Raw genomic sequence first — 7,677 nt, forward strand, 5'->3', positions numbered from 1 at the left:
TTAATCTGATTTTTTTTAAGAAAAAAAAGTGAAAGTGTTCAAAATGTAAAAGAAAAAAGACACTCCTAAAGAACTACAGTTAAGAAAGAAATGCATAAAATGCAAAAGGGGGAGCATATCTGAAGCAGAACAGACCAAGCAAGGGGACAGAGTTCTCCTCATGGACACGAGGCAGTTTTTGCTTGTTCCTCTTTCTGCTCCTCTCCTAAACATTTTTGAAATGTTCCTAAAAGTGTTTCCAATCTTTTATTTAAAATGAGATCAGAGGGGTATTTCCGATGTCATAGGAGTAGCGGTCCTGGTGTGAGCGTTGCTGGGTTTGTTTCTCAACAGTTGTCAGCGCGGCAACTGCAGCTTCTTCCCCTCCTTGCCTTTCAAATGGTAAGAGAAGATGCGCTGCGCAGACCTTGCCCTTTGCCACACGCCTACGGAAGACACAGCCAGCCAGCATGGACCAGGTGTCAGCAAATACATGCTCAGCTGTCTGGACTTCCCTTGTTTGCAGCCAAAGTGAGATGTGCTCCTAGGAACTGTAAGCCGCCTTTAGTGTTCACATGACAGTCAAGAGCATTTGGTCCATTCAGTATACTGAAACTGGAGAATGGAGTGCTTCTTCCTCCCCTTGTTATTTGCTCAGATTTTGCCAATCCTGAGCACCCCCCAGACCTGTAATAAAAGTACACTGATCTCTGGAGCATACCCCAGAGCTGGGTGGGGGTGGGGGTGTTGCACCAACATTTAGCCGTGTTTGCCCCCAAAGTGTGGGCTCCGCCTGAGTTCCTTCTCCTGCTCGTTCCATTAGACAGGGCTCAGCCACAACGATTCAGCAGCTTCCCACCTGCTTCGTAACCGCCAAGGCAGGCTGCTACATATTTTGGTTATAAGCACTTCCACAATTTGCATTCTCCAGTAGGGTGGTGGTGTTAGCAGTCGGCAAAATTAGGTGCTTAACCAAGTTCCCTGCAAGCTGAAGATTCCACCGCAGGAATGAGAGTTTGGGCAGTGCGGGGGGGGGGGAGGTGTCTGCAGGGTCAGGACCCACTCAGTTTATGCAGACCAAACTAGATCAGAACCTGATCAAAAAAACTGCTTCGCAGAGTTCCCAACCACTGGCCCCCTCCTGTGTTGTTTGGGTTACCCGCTTGCAGTCTGGGAAGAGGAAAGGCCCTACAGAATGTGTGGGATATGAGGTAGCCTAAGGGCTTCATCCTGCCTGAATTAGCTGGTGAAGCCATCACCTGTCACATTAGCCTTCATATCCGTGTGCATATATACCTCTGGGGCATAAGCATTGCTGGCCTGCACACATGCAGAAGGATCTCCCTTGGTGCAAAGTCTGTGATGGTTGGGCGGTAAGTCACCTAAGAAGAGAGAAAAGGGCCTTCCACTACTTTTCCTTTCATTGCACTAGTCTTGCATTTGGTTAAACAGGACTGTGAGACTAAAGACCCACCAAAGAGAGAAATGGAGGGTTGCTACATAGCTAGTGTGTCTAGTTGTATGACACTTTGCACAGTTTGTTGACCTACGCGTTGAGAGAAAGCTCTTAAAAACAGGGTATGTAAGTTTTAGAAGGTCTTTCTTGAGTATAGAAAAGGGGTCAGAGGTGACGATGGGTGATTATCGCTTTGTTGCCATCGGGAGATTGCCCTTCCGTCTCTGCCTTCAGTGATAACATTCTTGTTTCTCTCCTAATTAATGCTTGGGATTCCTTTCTGCATTGCACTTGCAAGATGTTACCCAGCTCCTTGAAAGTCTCTCCCCTGCAGAGACATGATTTTGTATGAATGCTTAACACCGAATGACCACCAAGTCAGACACATAAACCTAGAGCCATTTCCAGAACTTTGTCAGATGTAATTTAGAATTAGTGCCCTTTATTTAACATTCAGACCAATATGTTTTCTTATATAGGAATAAATCCTCTTGGTTTCTCTTATTTATAACCATAGAAACAGTACTTAAACTGTGCCTCAGCAGGAGAAAGTGTGGCTTTGTTTCTCTACAGAAAAACAACAACCCGTCAGCAAACTTGTTTCTTTGCGAAGAATGCTGGAAAGAAGAAAAAGAGATGTTTTCTCAAGACTGTGTTCATTTGCGCAGTTTGGAGGTTTCTACTCATTTAAGAAAATTTGTACGTAAACAGAAGGTATAGAGTTGATTTTGGACTTGTTTTTCATTGAATCAAAATAATGAAAGATATTCAGCAAAACTGGAAGGTTTTCAGAGGTGAACTGTTTTGAAAACAGACTCGTGTGCGCCCATTTTTGCACACAAATGTGGCTTCAGAAGTCGGGCATGGAGCCTATATATGTTTATATAGACAGCCCACAAGAGGGTGCTAGTCAAGCAGAGCCCAAGGAAAATGACTCTTCACCACAAGGCAGGAAAGAATTTGACTCTGAGCCTAACCTCTTGCATGTTAAGCAAGTGGAATGGTTGTCCATTAAAACATTTTATAGTTGAGGGACCACAAGATTTTAAACAGAACGTTTTCTTAAAACTTCTATTTCCCAGTGTTTTCTCTGGATGTCTTTATGCATGTTGTTCTTTTGGCAGAATCAATTTAGTAGAGATTTGCTATTAAGAAGAAATCACTTCTTTTGGGTATTTTGTAAACTGTATGCTTGAATTCTATTGGAAAGGTTTGAGTAGTTTTTCGCAGAGTGGGATTGTGACTTCGCCAATCAACACTTGCAATTGTCAAGTCATTCGCATATTTCACAGTCCCTTTGGGTTGATGGTTTTTCCTCCTCCCCTTTTATTTTCATTGCATTCCTCTGACACTGGAAAGATGGCGATTTATGCCACTATTGACCTGGGCACAAGTAGAGTCATTCTCATAACTGGAAAAAGAAAGTCGACCTTTGTAGGTTTTGAGTATAAGGTGCATGCATCTTATTTAGAATGTGAAGTTCTTCTTCTGCAAATAGTGGTTGCTTCTTTCATCTGGATGTTTGTGATGCACCACACCTCTCCACTTATTTTAGTGCACTTCAAATAGCCCTTTTTCTTAGTATCCTCATAACGCTGTGAAGGCAACATCAGAGGATGCAGACTACGAGGTGGACACCGATGCTGGATCTTCCCCTCCTGGAAACTGGAGCGCTTTTCTCATGGAGTTACAGTATGGTCTCCAGCTATTGACCGAGGCCAGGGATGGAGAAGCCTTCCAGTTACTGAACTACAACTCCTATCATCCCTGACCACTGGATACACTGCCTGGGGTTGATGGAAACTGCATCTGGAGGGCCATGGGTTCTCCACCGCTGACTCAGACTTCTGATTTTATCTTCACAGTGCAGGAAGGAGCTCCCACACCCTACAGGGAAAAGTTCACACACTCTTCCTTGCAGTGAAACAAATGGCTTGAAGCAGCGGTGCTCGGTGAACGAGCCTTTGGTAGTCAAAAATAAGTCATATTTTATTTCAGAAGGCTGGCATTAGCTTTGAATGGACATTGATGGAGCCTTGAGCTTATTGTAAACACCCCTAGCTGCACAGGGCCACAGCTAGATAGGAAAAGGATAACTCAGAACTACTGAAGTAGACTCCAGAAGAAGAGCAAAAAAGCCAATGCCAGGAAAACCTCTAAATGGCAATGACCCCAGGAAAAACCTGCCCAGCCAGAAATATTTTCCTTGACAGTTTGTCACTTTAGCTCCTGCTTTTGTAAGGAGTTTTGCATTCATAACTGCAATACAAACCATTGTTGGCTTCGCTAGTGTTGCATCTGGCTAAAACAAGACAGCCCAAAGCCCCCCTCGAGAAGTGCACTGTGTGGCCCCATTGCTTTGAAACAGAGTGTTGGCTTGTCAGTCAAAGGGGAGGGGGAGGGGGAACTGTGTGTTGGGGAGGTGTTAATGTATGAATTGCATGTTATCCTGGTATTTTAGTTCATTTTTTAGTTTTGTACATCTAGGTGTCAAATCATCTGCATGGAAGATGCTGCTGCAATGCCCTGTCTGAGTTTGTATGCTTGTGCTTTCTTAATTTGTCCTTCTTTTTCAAAAGATTTAACTTCCCAGGAAAAACAACATCTCTCTACGTTTAGTTACTTGGAGGCATTAAGATAAAAATAAGAACAAAAACAAACAAACAAAAAATCCAGTTGCCCTTCGTATTCTTACAGATTCTTTTTTTTAAAGAAAAAACTGTGATTAATTTGTTAGTGTATATAAACTTATTGCCAATGAGTATTGTTGTTAGACAACGAATGCAATAAATGAAATACTGAAACTCCTCGGTGGTATTGTGTTTTGTACTCCCCACCTCACTGCAGCTCTGGGGAAGGCTAGGCCCACAAGCATGGTGAAATTTGCATGCAGCAAAGGGGGAAAGGAAATGTGTTCTGTCTTGGAAAGCACCCTGGGCCTCCTAGCATTAACCCTTAGCTGGCAGTAGAGCATGATATACTTAATCTCAGGGTTGTGGGTTCAAACCCCACATTGGGCAAAAGAATTTCTGCATTGCAGGGGGCTGGACCAGTTGACCCTCACGGTCAACCTTCCAAACTACAATTCTGTGAAATGAGTTCTACATCTGAGCCTCTGACAGGATTACTCCCTTGGAGAGGAAGAGGCCTCTGCTTTCACCTCAGACTCTTTGGAGTACTCAGGGGTTGAAAATCCCCACAGCTGCATAATAGTTTTCCTTCAAACGGGAAAGTTTTTCACAAGTTTGGAAAAAAGCACAAGGCTTAGGACTTCCTCAGTGGCATGAATGTTGTGCCTCTATGTCAGTGTTTCCCAACCTTGGGCCTCCAGCTGTTTTTGAACTACAACTCCCATCATCCCTGACTAGCAAGACCAGTGGCAAGGGATGATGGGAATTGTAGTCCAAAAACAGCTGGAGGCCCAAGGTTGGGAAACACTGCTCTATGTCATGTATCTGAGGCACTCAGCCAAATAAGTACCTAGGAAGGGCACAAAGCTCTTGAGAACAAGCCTCCTTAAAACCAGATTCTTCAGCTGCCTTGACCAACCGACTCAAACCTGACTTTACAGTCCCTCACTCCAACTAAAAGATAACAGCCTTGGCTCTAAATTTAGAATTTAATATTGCACTTACTTACCGGGCAACTTTAAACGAATTCCAAAGTAGCTGGGCAACAAATGTTCTTTCGGTCTGCCAAACAACCCCCATGCTTTATAAGCAAAACTGCCTCAGGGAAGCTTGGCTGAAATCAGCCCTGCCCAGCTGACTTAAAAGCTTAGCATGAAAGTAAAAAAGCAAGACTGCAGCAAATACCTGAAGTGCCCTTCCTGCAAGACCAGAAGGTTTGAGGTACAGTGGTGCCCCGCAAGACGAACGCCTCGCAAGACGGAAAACCCGCTAGACGAAAGGGTTTTCCGTTTTGGAGGCGCTTCGCAAAACGAATTTCCCTATGGGCTTGCTTCGCAAGACGAAAATGTCTTGCGAGTTCCTGCGGGTTTTTTCCCCTTTCCCCCCCCCCCTTTTCCTAAGCCGCTAAGCTGCTTATCACCTGATCCGCTGATAAGCCGCTTAACAGCTGATCGCTAAAAGCTGCTAAGCCGCTAATAGCGCTAATCCGCTAAACTGTCAATGGGCTTGCTTCGCAAGACGAAAAAACCGCTATACGAAGAGCCTCACGGAACGGATTAATTTCATCTTGCGAGGCACCACTGTAGGATTAAATTGTTTGCATAGGCAGGTCCCACTACCCAGAAGCTCACTATCCTAAAATCCGCTTATATGCATGTAAAGAATTATGCCAAAACCTTGCTATATGCTCCACAGATCCAGACAGCCAACTTCCTTTGTTTGCACTTTGCTGGTCAGTGGCAACCATTTTCTAGTGGAAACCTTGGAGAGAGTGGGAGAACAAGATCAGACAAATCAGTAAACAGGATAGATCGGACAAATCGTCCAACCCCCTTGGCTGCAGCCATTTCAAGAAGAAACCATGAAGAGGGGCAGGGGGAAGAAATCAGACAAATCCCGCATTAGAAGTATTTCCATATGAAGTAGTGGAAATCATGGATTCATTATCCAAATACTTGCCTAACAAAGAGTTTCCACAGAATGCATTGTGTTTGGTAAGCAAGACCTGTGTGTACTTTCATTGTCCGCTAATCCTGTCAACACTTAAAAGTTTAAACTGGTTCTGTTGTCCTAGTTCCCTTAGAAATCCTGCTGGTTATAAGACTACGAAGGTGTTGACAAAGTGGCAAAGTTTCTTTCGGAAGTCAAAAGAAACAAAGATCATCAAACTCAAGAAAAAACAAAATGACCGCCTCAGTTTCTCTCTTTTGTGGTTGGCTGTATTTTGTTCTGAAATTGTTCTATGGGTCTTTGGGCCACAATAAATATTTATTATTATTATTAGTTGGGGCAGTTGGACAAGCATTCCGTTTTGTTTCCAAATGCCTTGAAACTATCTCCCATCCTTAGAGCGCTACAGACAAAGACACACTCAGGAACACATTTGAGTGTGTATTTTGATACAATTGATCACATATAACTAGAGATAAATTGGAGTGAAGATACAGCACTGGTGGGCAGTAAAAGCACTAGCACAAGGCAAGATGGAGAATATCAACTAGTTGCCTAGAGAGTGTGAGTGCATTCCCCCTTTCCTTTCCATTCTGGCTGAGGGCCCTGTGACAGCTTTCTTTTCTCTCCATACTATAATTATGTGGCCAATTTTAATTGCTATGACATCCTCATTTCTCTATGTGACCCCCAATCAGCCGGAATACCATAGGGAACAGGTATTCCAAAGTTTTCATTTAAAAATGGCGCCGAAGCAGCAGCAAATCAAGCAAGCAACGACTGAGGAGAGGCAGGAAAAACTCACAAAAGGAACATCAGGGAAGGAAGTTGTGAAGACCTTTTGCCCCCTCCCCACATCAAATCTCTCAGCAAAGACTGAAGACCATCAAAATTCAGTACCACTAAGAAGAGGCAATTACAGCTGCAGTTCAGAATATGTAACCACTTCATCAGTTTGGTTGAAAGCTGCCCAAATGACAAGGGAAGACTCCATCAAAACTCATGAAAGGAGGCACTGTCTTAATATCTCCACAAACGTTGCTCACAATGCCTCTCTGCAGTGAACCCTAACTCTTGATAGCTGTAGAAAATAGCCACAGTGACTTCAGAAAGGCCAGCAATGAAGACAACTCACGAGTAGATGCAATCAAAATAAATAAATATTTTTTAAAATTGTCCAGTAGCATCTTAGAGAACTAAGTTTGTTTGGGGTATACGCTTTCATGTGCATGCACACAAAAGCTTATACCCAGAACAAACTTAGTTGGCCTCTAAGGTGCTACTGGACAATTTTTTTAAAAAAAAATATTTATTTATTTATTTCGATTGCATCAGACCAACATGGCTACCTACCTGAATAGTAGAAGCAGTAATTGGAAGACAACATTTTTAGCCTGTTATAGAATATATTATCCTTCTAGCAATGCACTTGGACACTGGGGAGAAAGCTATTTAAACAGAACAAGTTAAGATGTTGATCGTCATGCAAAAACCATACTAATAGGGTGGGAGGTTTGTTGTAGATATGGCCACATTTTCAGGGATAGTGGAGCAGGGAATTTTTTAGCCCATGGGCAGCATTCCCTAAAGAGCAACCTTCCAGTGGTTATATGCCAATGGTGAGCAAGGCCAGAAGCAAGAAAGTGGATAGGGGCAGTGGCA

Source organism: Podarcis cretensis (genome assembly GCF_951804945.1).
Source record: "Podarcis cretensis genome assembly, chromosome: 12".
In the NCBI taxonomy this organism is placed as follows: Eukaryota; Metazoa; Chordata; class Lepidosauria; order Squamata; family Lacertidae; genus Podarcis; species Podarcis cretensis.